The 20,384-nt window shown below is 31.9% G+C and overlaps 1 protein-coding gene across 1 annotated transcript in view; it reads right to left on the bottom strand.

The window, feature by feature from the left end:
* The window catches only part of LOC110995213 (nephrin), a 333,726-nt gene extending 323,627 nt beyond the window's left edge, over positions 1 to 10,099 (bottom strand). Inside the window, exon 1 of the mRNA XM_045630341.1 lies at positions 9,969 to 10,099. The gene's annotated coding sequence lies outside the window, so the exon portion shown is untranslated. The remainder of the gene's footprint in view (positions 1 to 9,968) is intronic.
* Positions 10,100 to 20,384: the final 10,285 nt, after the last annotated feature.

Below are 20,384 nucleotides of genomic sequence, written 5' to 3'. Positions count from 1 at the left end.
TCAATAACTCTCAGCGACTCTCAGCAACTCTCAGCAACTCTCAACAACTCTCAGCAACTCTCAGCGACTCTTAGCAACTCTCAACAACTCTCAGCAACTCTTATGTTTGCATATACGCATTGTAATTTTTGTTTGAAGATTTAGTATTCAATGCGCATGACTGACGTATTTCTGAATCTATTGTCATTTATTAGCGTTCGGTGCTTGATTCTAATCGCCAACCGGTAATATACTACATTTTTCTTCACAAGACATTTTTAATTGCGTTGAACCGTCTATGGGCTGCTAATCGAAGACCGAAAGCCATACATAATAGTGATTCAATCGCTTGACCCTAGGATTTATAAGTCAAAGCCACCATGGCAAAACACATGTATACATATAGTATAAAAACAGTAAGGTAACGTCATAAACAATTTGGGCCTGGAGACAAATATTTTGGGTCCCAATAACGCGGCCGTCATAAAATCCTACCCAAATTCATAGAGAATTTATCGCCCGTTACAATTTTAGATTAATTTTGACCTACCTTTATTAAACTATCGATTTCATATAATTTTTCTGCCTTGACCTAAATGTTATACAATTTTCTGCAGGGAAATCATGATAATGCCTCTGAATGCAGATTTTCTCTAAGTGATGAAGTAAGGTTCTAGTGGCAAGGCCAAAGCGAAAAATGCTATAGAAAATCATTGAATGGAATCTGTTCATTGAATTTTTAGTTATTATGAACAAATGAGTATTTTTTTTAGATTAATTGTGATGAACACAAAATAAATACTACTACTAATAAAGATATAAAGTTTATATACTATTATCGATTTTAGCCTTCCTTACAATGTTTTCCATCACCATAAGTGTACATTATGTTACCTACAGTATAAGTAATTTAATGTATTATATTTTTATTGAATACAAAACTGGTCAGACAGAGCCAATTTCGACTGATGTTGACTGAGATGAGAGAGAGAGAGAGTCAGGAGGTGCCTATTTATCCACTTTTTAATAAAAAATTATGCAAATAACAAGATCGTGATAATAAACATTACAATAGACATAAGGGGCTATTAAAAGAGTACTCGAAATCTAAAAACAAAAATTCAAATATGAAAAATTTATAATCATCAGAATTTGCTCTTGAACATCTCCAATTTGATGCTTCAATGATTCCAACAAGTTATAATAGATACGAATAAATGTACAGTTCACTAGTTAACAAGATTTATCAAGTTTTCTTGTTAAATTACGAGTTTGAATTTAGGCATCGATTTACTGAAACATGATATATTTATTAACTTTTAAGTACAGTCTGGATGACCGCTTTGCGTATTTTTTTATAAATTGTGTTTTTTGGAAATTATATTTCAGAACGAATTACATACTAATAAAATGATGAATAATATTTTTCGATCTTACCGACAGAATAATAAAAAAATACTAGCGGATCCGACAGACGTTGTCCTGTCTATACGTCTTTAATTTGAAAATTTCAAACTTTTTTGAATAAGCTAAAACATTTTCATCAAAATGGTCCAGCCATTTTGATGAAAATTATTATTCAAATGTTATGACAATATCTAACGATCCAGCACATGGTCTACAATAACACAATGATAACAAAACTTTTTTTTAATTTGATCGCAGCGCTAACTGTCGGGACAGACTAAAATTAAAATTCGAATATTATTTAAAATTTGACAGTGCGATGGTAGCGCCGTCTGTCGGATCCAATGTAAAACATTCCAAAATCAACAACTACTAATTAATTAAAAAAACATTGTCCAGCGGACAAAATTGTGAATCTAAACCATTCTCGAATCTCCACGAACACACACAAAAAATTTCATCAAAATTGGTCCAGTCGTTTAGGAGGAGTTCAGTCACATACACACGCACACAAGAAATATATATATATTAAGATGAACTGGACTACTTAAACGCCACCTTTTTGTTATTTTCTTCCAATAAAAAAAAGTAAGTTAATGTTTCAGTTGATAAAACACGAATAAAATGACATTTTCTGTAAATGATTTCTAGCTAGATCAAAGTACAGTATAAAAAGAGATTCATGTAAAAGATCTGTTCGTAGGAAACTCAGCAACTACTTAACGTATTTGAATAGCTTTTGCTACCGGAAGTTAAATATTTATTTATCCTCTCATATATCACATGTAAAACGAGGACAATCAAACACTTACGTATGTAAACATTCATATTCTCCACTGCGCACCGTCCACACTCCCGGATGCGAGGATTGAGGGACCGTCTTAAGAAATACACACATGTGTAACAAATAAGAACTGACCAGAGACCAGCGCTAACCAGATCAGATCTGGTCAAGAACACAAGTCCAATTATTATAAATTTAAATATCTAAAAAAAATACAAGTAGTACAATAAAAAACTACAGATGTGCTACTTCAGACTAATTAATTCAATAATTTGTGACAAAAATCTACAAGACTTCAAAAAAAATACTCTGCGAAATCAGTTTTTTATGTCTCCTGAAAAGTAAGCAGATTGTGACTAATGTTCTTTTTGAAACTACCGATTCATTTATGCAATCGAGTAGCTATGGTTATTAGTAATTGTGTGTGACTATGGTTAAATAGTTATATCAGATTTCATTCTCGTTTTCATCAAATAATTGGTATTAATTACTACTAATACTTTCGTATAACACATTTAAATAAAAGTCTACGATAATACTTTTGTCTTCAGTCACCGTGAACACGCATGCTGTAAAGCACGCGAAACGTCGGAAAAATTTAAAATTATATTAAATATTTATAAGTTAAAATGTGTTTTCTTTAAAAATCTACTAAAATATAATATAAATAAAACTTTAGAGCGTTGCTGTGATCTATGCCAAAAACCAGAGAGGATAAAAGTTTTTTAAATTTAGAACTTATCAAATAAGAGTAATGAATGACATCAATTACATAATATGCCAAAGACAGTTCAGAGGGGCAGGGAGTGTTCAGAGGAATTGTTTGGATTAATACCTGCAGCGCAGTTTTATCATCGGACGTCTAGGCAAAATTTGACCATCACTATGACGTAGGTACGTCGTTTCACCACTAAGTGTTTTTAAAGCTATTTTTGCCGCGCACTATGTGGATATGCCACCCCCTGAAGTATTTCCGAACCTATTCGATTTTAAGAAATGAGCGTACCTATTCTTAACAGGCCGGCAATGCACTTACGAGCCCTCTAGCACTATGAGTGTATATGGGCGGCGGTATCATTTTACACAACTTCCTACCCGTTTGCCCTTTGGTATATTTATTTAAAAAAAACAATACGGATACAATCAAATACTCGCAAATCGTGGGATTACAGAATATAATATTTAGTCCCTTAAGTTTAATCTGTAACGGCCGCGTTTTGAAATCTTTTAGATTAGCGTGTTTTTTTTAAACATATAGAGACAACAAATAAAATAAACAAGACATAGACAAGTTAATATAATGACAGGCATCTGGAGCATTTGCAAACGAAGTTAAAGTATTTTAACACAAAACACTCCAATGAGTTGTTTAAATGATTACGAGGGATAATAATCTTCATGATGACGTGAAAGCGCTAACGTTGGACCCTGCTTCACATGTGATATATTGAAGACCCCTTTTTGATGTTTGATTAAATAACTTTTATATAGTGGAAAGCGTAAAAGGTCTTGCGAAATCTTTAGGTATTTGGCGTAGGGAAAAAGTATTTTTGCGTCTGTTTTTTAATGGTTTATGTGTTTATGTATCTGTTTTGTAATTACATGTTTTTTTAATGGGAAAGTTGAGTGATGAGTCTTTGCGCCTGACGCTTTCTTCACGATTCCCTTCACCTTACGGGCTAATGTTGAATGTAAACATACACTGAAAGTCCATTGGTACACAACCAGGAATTGAACCTACAATATCAGAGATAAAAGTCGCCCGATGAAGCCCTAGTGGCTAACTTTGCTTTGCTAAGTAGGTGAATTTTTTGCGAGTTTTCTTTCAGGTGAAAGACGTTTTTCCACAAGTCTTTATTAATTGTCAAAATATAATTTATTCATATAGGCATCACTAGGTTTACTTAAAACCGTCAGTAAAAAATTAATTCTTTAAAATTTTCATCTCAATCAACATCGTCGATCAAATGAGAATAGTTTTCTTTTTTAATAAATGTTTGAAAAATGCTGCAAACTTTACGTACTTAATATGATTAAATCAATTATTTTTTATAGTTAAAATAGCAAGTCTACTTCTTCAAGTGCCCCTCCATTACTGGAGGTTGGCCGTTAGTTTCCTGAAACACGTCTCGTCCTGCGCCAGATGTAGCAACTCTTCCGCATTTGCAATACCCATCCACTCCATAACGTTGCGAAGCCATGACTTCTTCCTTCAACCAACACGCCGTTTACCCTGGATTTTACCCATTAGTTGAAGGAGGTGATAGCGGCGTAACATTCCGTTGTTTAATGTTGTAAAATTGCAAGTAAATAAGAAAAATACGCCTATCAGCAATAACAAGTGTGAAACAGGAGCCCGCGTTTACATTAGCGGGAGCAATATGCAATTACGTTTATAGAAAGATTTATTCGTACAGCACTTAGAATATAAAAGAAACAATATTATGCGAAGGGACAAGTAGAAAACATATAATATTTTTAAAAACATCGAATACTATATTTAAGAACATATTCAAAACATAGATAACATGCATTACAAACACAAATAAATAATTTATTTAACCGAAAAATATGTACATTCAAGTACATATGAGTAGAAGTATGAGCAGTCTGAAACTCCACGCATAAATTCGACTTGAGATACCAGTTTATTCCGGTACTGATAAACAACTGCTCGAGAAAATCAACACGGCTAGGGGAAAAGTATCCCTAGCTATTATCATATGCTGTTGTTAAGTTGCAACATGTCATTGATACACAGAAGGAAATGGGTCATGGGTTCATGGATATGCTACAGTTGTGGGATCTCCCCATGAATACGCAAGAGGCTTTGGCCTTGTTCCGATCGGCGAGACAGGGAAGAGTAGGTACACACATAGCGTATAACTCTTACATTATGGCGGCGAGAGCTGTGTCCAATATGAAGAATGTAACAAACGCCGTGTATGGAAGTTCGAGGCAGACTACGAAATTCCACCCGTATCACCTCGACGTCCACCGTTCCACAACTGCGCGTTTTTCAAGGCAGTTTTTGCCGCGCACCACTACTTTGTGGACCCAGCTGCCCACTGAAGTATTTCCGAACCAATTCGACTTCAAGAAAAGAGCGAACAAATTCTTAAAAGGCCGTCAACGCACTCGCGAGCCCTTTAGCACTGAGAGTGTCCATGGGCGGCGGTATCACTTAACTTGCCCCCTGTTCTATAAATAAAAATCCAAATTGTTTAAAGAAATATTGTAAAAACTAAATATTATTTATTTAAATACTGTTAGGAGCTATTCGAAGGAAATGGGGACAGTGAATTAAACAATAGAAGATGGATATCTGTGCATTAAATCATCGAAATATATACCTTCCGTCCTATATTTATAAAGGAAATGGACCGTGGATATTGAAGGGCAGTTTTTCTAACTTGGCGGCATCATTACTTTTGCCCGGGTTGGTAATTTGCGACTAGACCCGGCCCGGTAAATCAATGCGCCTACGAGCCAAAGGGTTCGATCAAAGGTGCTTTAAAATCTTTTGGTTAGAGCAATTTAAAATGGTTGAGACTTCGGGCTTTAGTTAACGTTTATAAGTAGAATTTAAGCCTTCTTATAGATATATTGACAGATAGTCATCATTAGAAATATCCTGTCCCAGCGCAATTACATTTCTGAGTTAATTTCGCTGGAATTGCATTTTTTGTCAATCAAATAATATTTATTATTTGACGACACGACCGTATCATATTACCAACGAAGTTGATAATATATCTGATTTCTTAATATAATTTGTATAGTATTATTTAAAAAAATTTTTTAAATTTTCCTCATAGTATAAGTTTTTTACTGTACCAACCAAGTACATAAAACTACTGTTTAAAATACGAACGGAACTTTGTTTAAATTATTATTAAATTTTCCAATAACATAATTATATTAAAAAAACCTTAATGTTGGAGCACTCCAATATCAATATCATTAAGCCTTAACAAAGTGAGTACATAATTAAATACTAATTAACGAATCAAGCTTAATTATTGAATAATAAAATATTTTAAGGTAGCAATATTTTTTATACCGTCAAAGTAAGTTTTTTGAAGATTTTATATGACCTAGTATCATCCTACAGACTAGATCCTACAGACGTCTTGTTCACACGTCTTACATACAAAAAAATGTATTATGTAAATCTTTCTCGACATCCTTGAACACAAATATCAAAACATGTCGAACTCTTTTGGAGTCTAATGCATGTGTTCGTATGCACAGAAGATTTGTACATATACGTTTACTTGCTGTGTAGATATTATATAACCTAGATACCGACTGCAGTGCCACCTGCCGGGCAGAATTGTGAATCGAAACCATCCAGGGCGCCACCCGAGTGCATATAAAAATTAATTCAAATTGGTCCAGCCGTTTAAGAGGAGGTCAATGCCATATTATTAGTATAGCGCTAAATCATATATAAAGAATTTTATATACTCGAAAGTAGAGGACTCATATTTTGGTTACAGTTTCAAATGTATTTGAAATGTATCTTACATTTACACACTTATAATTTTAGCTTATACTTGAATGTTTTTTTAGAAAGGATAGTATTGTAATGTTCCTGAAAAATATGAAAATTTTAAAAAGTAATTTTTCCCAACATCGTCAATTTCAGTTTTAATCCAATTAAAAGTTCACATGCCGAACTTTTAACAACGAATTTGCTATGGAAATTTTTCTCTAATTACCTATACACAATCCTAGTAAAAGACACGGGCAATATTTTCACCGTCTATAGGTGTTAATTCTTAAGCAACGACTCTGAACTTGTGTCGGTTTTTGTATGCAATTTCAAACAGTTCGCTCCAAGTCCTTGCCGCTGATAAAGTCAAAGTCAATATTTATTTATTCATATAGGTAACAGAATGTACACTTATGAACGTCAAAAAAGAATCTTTGTTTTTAATTTAATTTATTATTCTTCATTACTCAAGATGTCATATGGAACATGGTGTAATGGTTGCAGCTCTTACAAACGTGTAAAAAACCTGGCGATAAAAAAGAGTGGCGGAGAGTTTATTGCCAGTTCTTCTACGCCCATGATTTGAAAACTGGCAGTAAACGTAAATTTACAATTAATTTAATTTTTTTGACGCTCAGAAGTGTACTTGTTTACCTATATGAATAAAGATATTTTTGTTTGTTTGAAGCGAATTTTCCTTATTAATTTAAAACATAGACCTATAGAATACGATAGATAAGAATCTCGAGAAAAATCTAGGCAGAGTACTTCAGGGCTTACTTGAATGGAGTTGAGACACTCGGTCGGTCTGAGTGGTTTAAACCGTACTTCGACTACGAACCTCTGCAGTGAACATAGATATAAGAGTATTTTGTAAAAGTAAGAAAAATCCTATATGAAGAATGTATAAATACTTAACATGATTTTGAGCTTAATTCAGACTTCAGAGTCTTAGAAATCTAATATTGCTATAGATTTTTTTTTCGCCGCCTCCACGTTTCCGGAAGGCTCGCAAGTGGGTTGCCGTCCTTTTCAGATAATAATTAAATATCAATATTAAATAATTCACATTTGAAGGATATTTAATTTTTACCCATATAAATATCGGTTTTTACACACAGATCAAGTATATGTATCTTTTGACATAGGTTTATGATAAAGATACTTTTCATTATTTTCACGGTTCAAGTCACGACTTAATATTTTTGCCAGGTCAAGAAAAGCGAGTAATCTAAAATTCTTATATTAGCCAAGTTTTAAATATATCTTCGAAACAATAAATTGTTCAAAGTAAGTTGATCGTACTTTTCTCATAACAAAAGTTTTCGTTAACATTTTCAACATGTTTCAGCGAGATATTTAGTCTTTATTTATATTAAATTGTACCTCAAAAACATATAATTACAATGAAAATATTTTTTTTAGATTTATTACAACCTGGTAAATTCTTCTAAATCTACTTCAGGGTAAAACGTATGGATCAAGAAGTAGATACAGTGAAAACTCTATATAACGACTCTCTATGAACTATGCATATTTTAACGTTACAAAGGGTTTTCGTTAAATGGAGAGAAGAAAATCAGTATTATAAAAAGTTATCAGTATTAAAAACAAAAAAAATTATTTCAGACTGGTATTAGTAATTACATAACATAATTGTTATTTGAACTCTATTGCATATAGTCCGTTTCGCGAGACGTCTTTTGCTGCATTAAAAATTATGTTGTATTTTTTTACTTATATTATTCATATTGCTGTATTGATGCATCTTTATGATAAACGCACTCTCAAAAAACTCCAATTTGTAGACAGATGAACGCATTTCTCAGAAAGTTTGGTACGTATGACTTATTGTCGAGTTTTTTACGTGCTAGGACAATAATGTCACAAAATAACGTACATAACTCCACAGTTTTAACTAATAATGTAATTACTGTTTTTATTATAATTATCGTTATTGGAGGTAAGTGTAATGCTATGTAGAGATTATCGCATATAAAACAAGCTCAACCAACCAAAGCCGAGTGTTTTTGACGCTTCAAGAGAATTGTCGTTAAATCGGGAGACGTTACACGCAATTAACACTGTATAATACAAATCTATATTCCCGATTGATTTACAGATTTCAGATCGGATTGTTATTTTGCATTGCCTCTAGCGATACGAATTAAGCCCATAGCATAGTATATTGTTGTCATATATACAGATATAACATCATGTAGTTTAAAAAAAATATTCAAGTTCGATGTATGTAATGTATACTTGATAACGGAAAATGGTCTAAGTTGTATTTATCAACCAATTAACTTCATAGCTAGCATAGCTTCAGGCTAAAGGTTTTTATGGAAAATATCAGGACGGTTATTATCTTTATTTTATAATAACTTGATCGATTGTGAATTATCGCATAGCATACGTTAGCCTTTATATATTTTAGTTGTTTTATTATATACTTAAATTTGTTTAAATAATTTTATAATAGTTACAAAATTATTAATTAATTAATGAGATTAATTTTACAATATTAATAAGTGCATTTATTCACAAAATAAATCATACGAAAATAAAAAGTTTTTAAGAACGTAGCAAATTATTTTTTTTTTAAAGAAGCATTCGACTTGGCGTTTTTAACCTTTTCAAACTTAAAAAAGTTATAAATTCTATAACTCAATGAGTTTTTAAATCATAGAATATTTTATGGAGCATCGTAATTTAACTAAATTCTCATACAAATTATAGCCACTTCTTATTAACGGTCTGCATTATTGAAGCGTTGAAAATCCTACATATTCATAATATATTTGACCGGAGATGTTTGTAAGCTTAGTTGTATATCAAAATATTTGCCTCCTATTCCACGAATAGATGCAATTTATTCGAGAAAAATTTATATATACTTTAGAGAGTTTGTGGATTATGTAATTTAAAATTAATTAGTCGATATTTTACGAACTTTACTTGGAAATGATTTTCTATATGTTTTAGAAAAATCATTAAAAAATAAATTTCGAAATGGGGTCCAATAAAACTTATGCTTGTATCTTTATCTGTGTTGTGTTTCGATCTTATTATAATTCATTCAAACGTAAGACCTTGAATATAAAAGTATATTTGTTATATGCGACATGAGCTTTAATTTCAAAAATATGCGTAAAAAAGCATCTTCCACAAAAGCAATTAAACCTTCAAATATATCAAGGATATGTAATACTGTTATTCTTAAGACATTTAAACCCTTTTATTAAAATTTTCATATCAAGTAAGGACAAGCTAGTTTAATTCTAAGCGACAATAACTTACCGACAAGAGAATGTGATCCATTCACAAACACAAAATTAATAATCAATCGTCATAACACGTCACAATCACAACACTCACTGTATCGTAAGAGAAAATTCACACGCGACAAAGGCGCTTTTCGCCCGCCCAGCCTGGCGTCGCGATTACTACTAAAGTGTGTCGTACACCGCGCAAGCCTCCGTGACTCGAGTCGAGTATTTTAGCATTGGCAGAATTGTTAGACGCTAGCGCGAAACATTTTCATAAGATATTAAGGACCTGTTTCCAATCCAATCCCGTTCAATGTTGTTTCAAGATCGCTTGTTCATTTTAATACACTATAGTTTGAGTTGAATTAATTAACAGGTTGTGTTGTGAATATTGAGTGGTGAATAGATTAATCAGTATAAAGATCTTGAAGATAATCTTGTTTCAAAATTGATTAGTCAGATCATAATGTGCTTTACAAATTTTACCGATTCCTGTAATTATAATTAATTATAATATAATATGTAATGAAAATGAATTATTTATTAATATTAATAATCAATATTCCTTTTCTTACATATACATGTACGTGTATGTCATTGATTTTTAGATTTATGCTGGCTTCGTCTTGATATCTATAAATACATAGGACACCTTGAAATAACAATCCATTGGTTAGACGGAACTTGACGGACCAACCTTAGAGTCTCTTTCACCACGACGCTAACATATCGACTTTATTTCGAATTATATGGTTAATACTTGTGTTTACTAAGAGTACTAAAGTCCTGCATGAATGTAGATATCGTCTGGAATATGGTATGAGTTAAACCCAAAAATCTAAGTTAAGCATTATCAAAGTAGTACCGGTTACTTCTCTTTTATATCTACTATCCAAAAACTATGTAATACGAATAATAAGATATTTTATGAACACATATATCTTACATATACAGTAACCTAACAATAAATTATATAACCTGATAATACTGTTAAGTATTATAACATGCTGTATGTTGAAGGTTAATTTTTGTCTGCTTTAATCACTACGAGCTCAGAGACGACGGATTTTCGCACAATGAAGCACAGAAGGTCCTAGGTTCCACAACAGAAAAATAAACGCAGACACTAAATGCTCTCGGCATTAGAGTGTTTGAAGTAATTGAGATATACAAGTATGTTTATATTTATGCGAGTATTACAAATAAGTAAATTATACGTTACTGGGATAAAGCTATTCGAGACTTTGCTAATTGTAAAGCAAGCAAAACGTAGGGTTTTATAATTTTTGTTTGAAAAATTAAAGTATTTCTTTGATTCTGGTAATTACATTCATTTAATTAACTTACTTCAAAATTTCCGTAGGTAAGCATACCCTATAGGGGCTATAGGTCCGTCGCCTTATTTCTTTATTTGTTTATCGATCTTGATTATAGATAACGTCAAACTAGCCACCACTGCTGAGAACCAATATATTTTTGATGACCCAAAAAACCCTTCAATATAATTTTAAAGTCATTGATTTATTACAATAAATTTCTGTATATCCAAATGCATGCGTGAAAATCTAAATAATCTTAAAGAAATGAGGAAAACGCAAAAACCCTTTCAGGCTGACCTTACCAACAGATTGACAAATGAAAGTTTTATGAACGACTCCGCACCATTCCACTAATGACGCTTACATGGCGACATCACTTGACGCACACATCAAACTGAGCAATCAACGCGCGCCGTGCCACACACACAAACATTGTTTTCACACATGCCGTACAGTGAAGTTTATTTAGTGAAGTTAGCATAGCAAACGTGCAAACGGAAGAGATAGGCTTTTCTTTGACTCCTTTTTATCTGTCCGTTGCAGGTCTAAATACGATGCAAACATAGATAGGGCTACCTCGGCGCTGAATGGGGAATTAGCGGGCCGCGGGTTGTTCAAATACTTTGAAGTGGTGCTCTGAAATGAATGCCTGGACGGCCGGAAATGCATACTTTTTGTTAGGATTCGTGTTGTGCAGTAATTTACCTGTATCACGTACCACAAAGCGTTCTTATTTATGATGCCCTAGAGAACATTGTGTTCTATTTTTGATTTGAACCTGTTATGAAACTGTTCATTCGTGTTTGTTGGTATGCAGCATATCTTTGATTAACAGCAATAAGAATTTTCTTTAGGCCTTGCTATTTTTTTAATGAAAGAAACAGGTGTTGGATTGTTGCCCGTTATTAGATGTCAGTCGCTAACCTAATAATTAAGTCTAGTGTGTAACTTTAAATTAAAGATGGTAAATGCATATGATATAATAATGTTTTTCTAGGTAAATTTAATGATTTTTATTTCTCCTTATTTTCTAAAGGAATTTGGACCTTACAGGCAACAACCCTTAGGCGTATTTGGTGTTTTTCTAAGTTCTTTAAATATAAATATTATATAACATAAAAAAATAAATGAAAAATCTGTATTCATTAAAATACATTTTTGAGTTAAAGGTAAACATCTAAATAAAAATAAAATAAAAATTGTGTAGTAATGCCCGAATGAAATACATAAGTAACTGTTATAATTGTGACATACATAAATAAAGCTATAAAATTACGCGCTTTTTATTGAACGATACGTTCCTACTTATTGAATAAATTATTTCTAAATTGAAATAAATAATAATTTCATTTAATTGTAGGTTACAAATATCTAATACGATAATTTAATGATGTTTTAACTATATGAACATGACGTCATTATATAAATTATTATTTTAAACTAATTTTCCCGAAAAAGAGCGTACAAATTCTTAAAAGGCCGGCAACGCACTCGCAAGCCCTCTAGCATCGAGTGTCCATGGGCGGCGGTATCACTTAAAATCAGGTGAGCCTCCTGCCAGTTTGTCCCCTGTTCTATAAAAAAAACTAAGACAGTAAAATTTCAAAATAATTTCTAAAGCAACTTTATTACGCCGATATTTTGAATTTAGAACCCCTGCCTACCTGTTAGGTACTAGGGAAGATTGCTAGATATAGAGGCCCCATTCCAAGTTAAACCCTTTCCGTTAAGTGGAACATCTAAAATCCTGAGTTTATCGAGCAACTTAGGAGCCGTCATTTTAATAGTCCACGATGACAGCTGACCTTATCAACGCTTGACAGAGGTCCGACTTAAGCACGCGAGCTCAGTACTGGATTTATCGTTAATATTTATTTTTGCGAGTCCCGGAGGCTTTTGTTGAAGGTTCGAGTTTAATTTGCGGTAATATAGCCTCGTGTAAGCCACCTATACCTTACTAAATATTACATATAGTCAATATTTAAATTACACATATTTTAATATCGCAAATTTATTACTATTTATTTTATTTATATTTACATAACAGCGATAACCAGCAGTCGTGAGCAGAGAGAGACTCAACTTAAAAGATTTAGATATAATTTTGATATATTTTTTTAATATCATTTTGAAGCAATTAGGTAAACAATCCCAATGTTAAGGTTACCATAATATTTATCGCGAGGTATCGAAGCCAGGACAGGGTTATAATCATGTACGTTAAATAAAACCTATATAACCTATATTTCCGACTAGTCGATTTGATATGTTGTTAAATTATAGCTAATAAAAGTCAATAATGTTAATCGTTTTTTGTTTACAGTAAAAAAATAAAATGTAAACGAAAAAAATAGCGAAGAGGTATTAAAACCGATGGTATGGATGGTATGTAATGGCCGATCAATGATTAGTAGAGGATTTCTTTTTCACTCACAGTTTAAAGCAAACATACCTAAATGATTTCAATTTTACAATGTGAATGTTTGTTTATCTGTCAAAAAATTATACTTTAATTGGTGAGCCGTATTTTACGATGTTTTTTTGACAATTTGCAATTTTTTTTTTACGAGACGGAAGTTTTTACATAACTATTAAAATTATTCACACAAAATCCCATACCATATTGTATTTATACTAAATTTTACAAATTGATATTAGTTATTTATCAACACAATTATACGTTTCCTGTGACAGCCAACTAAGTTTCAAGGCATTTGCTGTCACGACTTGTAATATCAAAGTGTCAACTTTATAGCTAATTCAAATTTGATGAATTCCCTTACTTATAAACCTTACTTATAATAAATGTCCCTTTAGTTAGCTAATATAACACAGACACAAATAAAATTAAAGTATTCAAGGTACGGTTCATTGATTTATTTTTATTATTATCATTTTTTATCAGGAGGCAAACTGGCAGGAAGCCCACCTGATGTTAAATAATACTGCTGGGTTTTTTTGTTGTTAATTGTAAATGTAGGATTACCGAAATTATCATGCATTTTAGAATAGATAGATTACAATCTGTCTATTGTACAATCTAAGTACTGTATAAATGATGTGGTGTACTTTAACAAATAAATAACCATGTCTAAGCATGTCCGTAACTTAGCGGTTTTGTTTCAGTTAATTGGGAGTCATTAGGGTAAATGGGAAAATACAATACAGGAAGTATTGGAAGTTTCCCGGAAATATTGTAATAAATCGTCCGCAAAGAAAATATGCCTATTCCTTGAGAGTCTACAGTGGGCGAGTCACGAAAATTTCATTTTGTATACCTAAAAAAACTGTTAACATAAAATTTAAAAAGTTTTAATTTCAAACCATTCCGGAATAATTTTGTAAGAACGACGACGTGATTATCATAACATTAGCCTTAATAATTTCGAATTAGGAAAAGAAATTAAAAGTTATCCGTATATTTCTTATAAGTTTTAATTGATGGAATACTTTAATCAATATCGGATTTTTAAGAATTCATACATATGTAAGATACCAAGAAGGTTGTATTAAAAACTTTTTTTTTTACTTAATGCATAAATAAATATACAATTGAAATCGTAAAATTCGAATATATATTTATTGTACAATGTAGCGGCAAAGACAAAGATAAGTAGGGACTGAGGGACAAGTGGTATGCGGCGTAAAAGTATATTATGGAAACACCACTCACCTATAGCCCTTCATCACTTCACTTGTCTCCATGGGAGAAGACAAAAGCATCTGCGTAAGTATAAAAAGCGTGACCTCGCTTCGGCGGTCTACTGAAGCGCGGGAGCATGTTAAACTTGGGTAGAAGAGAGACTGACTGATATTTAGGAAGTGGGTGCGGTAAGGGCAGAAACATGGTGAACAGAGAGGACTATAGGTAATTGTATGGCGTAAACATACTACAGTTATATAATAAAAAATATAAAATCTCTATTTATATAAAATTCTCGTGTCACAATGTTACTTCCCCTACTCCTCCGAAACCGATCTACCGATTCTCATGAAATTCAGAAGGTCTCATAATCGGCTATTATCTATCTTTAGAACCCCTAAGACCCAAGCGATAAGGGGTGTCCAGGCCAATAATTTATTTTAAATTTTTATTTTTTATTTTTTTATGATACCTTTAATTTTTAACTTTCTTCGATCAACCCCTATTTTTTAATTGTAAATTATGACTTGAACTCTGAGGTTTACAAGAGAAAAACTCACAAAACCTAAAATAAATAAAACTATAGCAAAATGATACATGTTGGTATGTACCAAAAAAGGCTAAGTAAAATCAAATGAATGAGTAACGAAGTTGTAAATTGCATCATTTAAATTAAAAGCTTCCTAGCCAAATTAGGTCTAGTTCATGTTTACTTATTTTTAGATGTATATACTCATGGCGGAAAAAATCAGTTTCCTTCTATTAAATGGTGTTAGAGCTGTCAAAGTGACAGTTAACGGTGAAATTAGACAGAATTATTATTTATGAAAAAGTTATATATACAATATGACAAAGAAGTGATAACTTTAGGGAAAAGGTAACTTAAAATCTAAATAAATATATTCACCCTCCTAAAATCTGCGAGTCGTATTTTTCAAAGTGACCCCACTGGGGAATATTAGAAATTCTGTAACTTCGTAACGCCCGGACCTCAACAGTTATCACTCTTTAGGTCACCCTTTATAAATCTTAGTATTTTTTCAGGATATAATATAAATAAAAATTATTAAAAAGATAAATTGAAGGCTTTTTAAAAGCCACCAAGTAATAATGCCAACGAAGGCACTATTCAATAATGTAAAAGGCAAAATTAAGATGATTCGTGAAATCAGGTATAAATAATAATTACCTGTGAAAAGATCTCTCGAAAGGGATAAGGTTGCCAGTTGCCCTCCTTTTGAGTTAATTATGTCTTATATAGTGTCTCTTAAAACCTAGTAAATAACGTAGACTTTGCTGAAATTGGATTTGATTTTTTTTTGTGCTCAAAAAAAATTTAAAATCCAATTTCTGAAAACTGTAAAAGAATCTAATTTTTATAAGTTTAATTAGTGTTAGGATTAGTAGTTGTCATTTATTACTTGTATCTATTGTCAGACGACATGTAAAAAACACACACAGATATAGCTTTCTATATGAAAATAGAAATATAAATGTATCATTAAGTAAAATTCTTTTTTTATAATTATTATGTTATATAGTAAATAATTTTATTTATTCAATAAACTTGTTTGTCTGTTCTTTTCTCCTTTACACACTGATATTTTCAAAATTATATTATATTTCAATATTATGTGGTCCAAACAGATTTAAATCTATAGATTAAACGACTTTTAACTTAAGGTTTAAAGTTGTATCGTAATTAAATCTCCTGCGGATAGAATACAAATTTCTATTTCTAATTTATTTTATTATTCTTTATTACTAAAGATGTCATATGGAATATGGTAAAATGGTTGCAGCTCCCTGCAAACGTTGTGTAAAAGAAAAAACTTGGCGATTAAAAAAAGTGACGGAGAGTTATTGCCAGTTCTTCTCTTCCGTTCTACGCCTTGATTAGAGAACAGGCAGTTCATGTAAAATTAGAAGCGTTCAATGTATATTTCTTCTTTTACGGTCATAAGAGTACATTATGTTACCTACATTAAGAAATGATTTTTGAAATCAATTTTTTCCATATTTACTACTCCATCTTAACTAAAATAATCTAATAAAATCTTATTTCTACAAATTTCTTACACAGCTCTAAATTGTAAAATGCAATCAAATAAAAAGCATTAAAAGTTAATAGATGTCTGAATGCTGTTTCAGTATTTCTTTGAGTTACGGAAATACGTAATACTAAAACGCTAAATTGTAATTTACGGTATTGGCTGGCTTACTATGGCTTAGCTTTTAATATTCTAGATTTCTAGAAGTCTTTGAGCTCTATAATGAGTATTTTATGATTTTTTTATTTAAAATCAGTGACACTACAACGTTATACTGGGCCTCAGATTTTTGTATCTGTTTCATGATCATATGACAATTTATTTATTTATGTACACTTCTTTGCAAAGTAACACAAATAACACAATACATAAAAATTACAAGGGATGAAACTGGCGGCCTTATCGCTAAGCGATCTCTTCCAGGGAACCCTAGTAAGAAAAGAAAACAATAAATAAAAATGATGAGTGCAAGAAGTGCAATAGAAGTTAAAAAAAATATTTATATATTTATGTTAATCTATAGAACCATAATCTAGAGAAAATAAAAACAAAAAACGGGATATTAATAACTAACTAAAATTAAAAAACTAATCTTAAGGATTCAAGAATAGCTAATAGCGATGTAAGGGAGGAAGCCAATCGTATAGACAATTTAATAGGCAGTTATGATAGACATCGTTGACTCTTTGGGTCTCAGGCAAGCCGGTTTCCTCACGATGTTTTCCTTCCCCGACTTCCGAAAGTCCATTGGTGCACAGCCGGGGATCGAACCTCGCACGCCTAATCCACTTGGCCGACACTACTCACCGGTTTTTTTATTTATTACATAAAATATATGTTGCCACAGGTGTTGCCAAAAATATATGTTCGTAATGTAGTGTAGACTACACACTACATTACGAACTACTACAGATTGTAAAGACAATAATAATCACATAAAATACATAGACAATTAATCATTGTTACTATTGATTTATAGAAGTAATGTTCATCCAAAGGGTATATATAATGGCGGTATCACTTAACATCAGGTGAGCCTCCTGCCCGTTTGCCCCCTGTTCTATAAAAAAATCCAGTACTGAAACTTAATACTACATTTATAGGTTTAAATCTCTATTTCAAATAGTCAAACATTTCAAAAAACCTTTATTTGTTTGAAAGGAAACTAACCTTTTCGTAAACTTTACACCAGAGTCTTAAAACCACTCGCTCAAAACTTTAGTAAAACAGTTTTAATCAAACGAAAACCTTTCATTGGCATATATTCTTTGGGTAACTTTTGATATCAAAGTAAATAAAGATATTTGTAGTGTAGGTACTTTGATGTTATTCAAAAAAGTTTTTTTAAATGATAAGAGGAAATTAAAAAAGTTTATATTTCTAACATGATTTGGCGTGCCCATTTTATAATGAGTTTGAAAAAGAGACGGAGAGAACCACCTGTAATACATGAGCTGGTTTGTAAAAAGTGAAAGAAGACAGATATGGAAAGTAACACGCACAGTTCTGTAATCTCTGCCGACCCCTTGGAAATCGTAGAGTAACATGAAAAAATAAGTTATTCAAAAAACCAATGTGTAATTGTTTTTGTGTATGATGTGGCCGAACTACGACGACAAAAATTAAATATTTTGTGAGGACTAAACCCTCTACATAATATAATATAACCTTGGAATACATAAGCTATTTGTATCGTTGCTGTATGTACAGCATGATAACCTCGTATGTCCAGTGAACCAAATATTACGGGAAGCGAAAAAAAGTTTCATTTCGTCAATGTTCGTTACAATATTGTGTGTTTGTCTGTAGTTTTGGATGATAAAAAAAACTTATTCTTTCTTTATTTCTTTATTGTATAAATAATCTTAAATTGTAGAAGTTGGTATGGTGGAAACATAAACTGGACACAGTTTTTCTGTCCACCAGGACGTCGAAAATATTTAGTTAATTATAATTAACTTAATAAAGTGACATAATGTACAACAAAACACCTTTACCCTCAAAAATTGCACAAACAACGCACTAAAACAATCGAAACACCGCCGCTTCATACATAGCCGATGCAAGAAACCTGTTCTTGACGAGAATTCTCAATCGACTACAGGATGTGTTCTAATATTTAAATATGAATTAAATGACGAAGTCTGATTTTTGTTATGCGTAATTTATAATTGTTTGCTTTATGTAATAATTTTTTAATTTAAATTTAATATTGTTTCTAGTTATATTAGTAAATAGTGTAGCTGGTAACGAGTTTATTAAATTTGGAATAATATAGTCTAATGTTTTTTTCCCATATAAATTATTGTATTTGGGTAATAGAAATACATTTTTTAATTTTCTACGTGTTGAATAGTGGTAGTGAGTTTTAATTGTTTTAAGATAATTTTCTGTAAAGCAGTTTTCGTTTAATAATACTAGCTGCACTTTCTCTAGTATAGGAATAATTTTGAAAAATGCAAATAGCTTTCTGTAGTCCTCTTTATATTGTGATTTTATTTTTTAATAACATTTATAAGTAAGAAGAAGGCAAGGTCTGTCCGGCAAGGTCTCTCTGGCAAGGTCTGTCTGGCAAGGTGTAAAAACCATTAAAACTGTCCGGCTATTGAGATAACATATCTTTATATGAGACGCGGAGAGAAGAACTTTCAGCTTTTATTAAATAATGAAGGTATGGCCGTCGTGAGCTCTTAGGCCATAGGGATCTCAAACTTGCGCCCACGAAAGCGCAGCATACAAAACTACAAGTGTGTCAAAGATCGATGGAACGGTGATCGATGGAATGACATAGAAAAAAATAGTGCGTGGAGTCACACCGCGCGGTAGAAGGGTAGAAGTGAAACTTCGTAGTGTGAAAATTTAAACAGGAAGCAGTCTCGGTCTTTCTTTTTCTATTCCCCCTCCCCAGAAGCCTTTAACCTTGTTGAAAGTCACATTAGAAGTTTCACTTCAACATAAATGTGTTTGTGTGTATACCTGAAATAAAACACTATTATTATTTAACTTTGTAAGGATAATCCTTGTTGATAGATATAAGTGCCTTGCGGATAGGATATCATTTCTATAATTCCCATTAGGACGCCTTTTAGAATTTTATTTAGGTAAGGAAACATACGAGGAATGAGAAAGTACCTCTAACAGGTACCACTTTCTTCACAATGATTTTTATCGAATAATTTTTAATTATATTATAATAATAATTTATTATATAGTCGGGTTTCAAACACACGACCTCCGGGCTTGCTGGGAAGTATAAAGATATTTCAAATTAAGTCTTATATATTATAACAGTTTATTTAACCTCCCCAACAAAATTCAGAATAAACAGCCGATAAATGAGATTACAAGTATTATTCTACTTGTTATACTGTAATATCCAATTATTTTTAAGACCCATAGAAGTTCACGACGCCTAAGGCCATGGTTATAAAACC

Source organism: Pieris rapae, chromosome 12, assembly GCF_905147795.1.
Source record: "Pieris rapae chromosome 12, ilPieRapa1.1, whole genome shotgun sequence".
In the NCBI taxonomy this organism is placed as follows: domain Eukaryota; kingdom Metazoa; phylum Arthropoda; class Insecta; order Lepidoptera; family Pieridae; genus Pieris; species Pieris rapae.
This window is presented reverse-complemented; position numbering and strand designations above follow the sequence as displayed.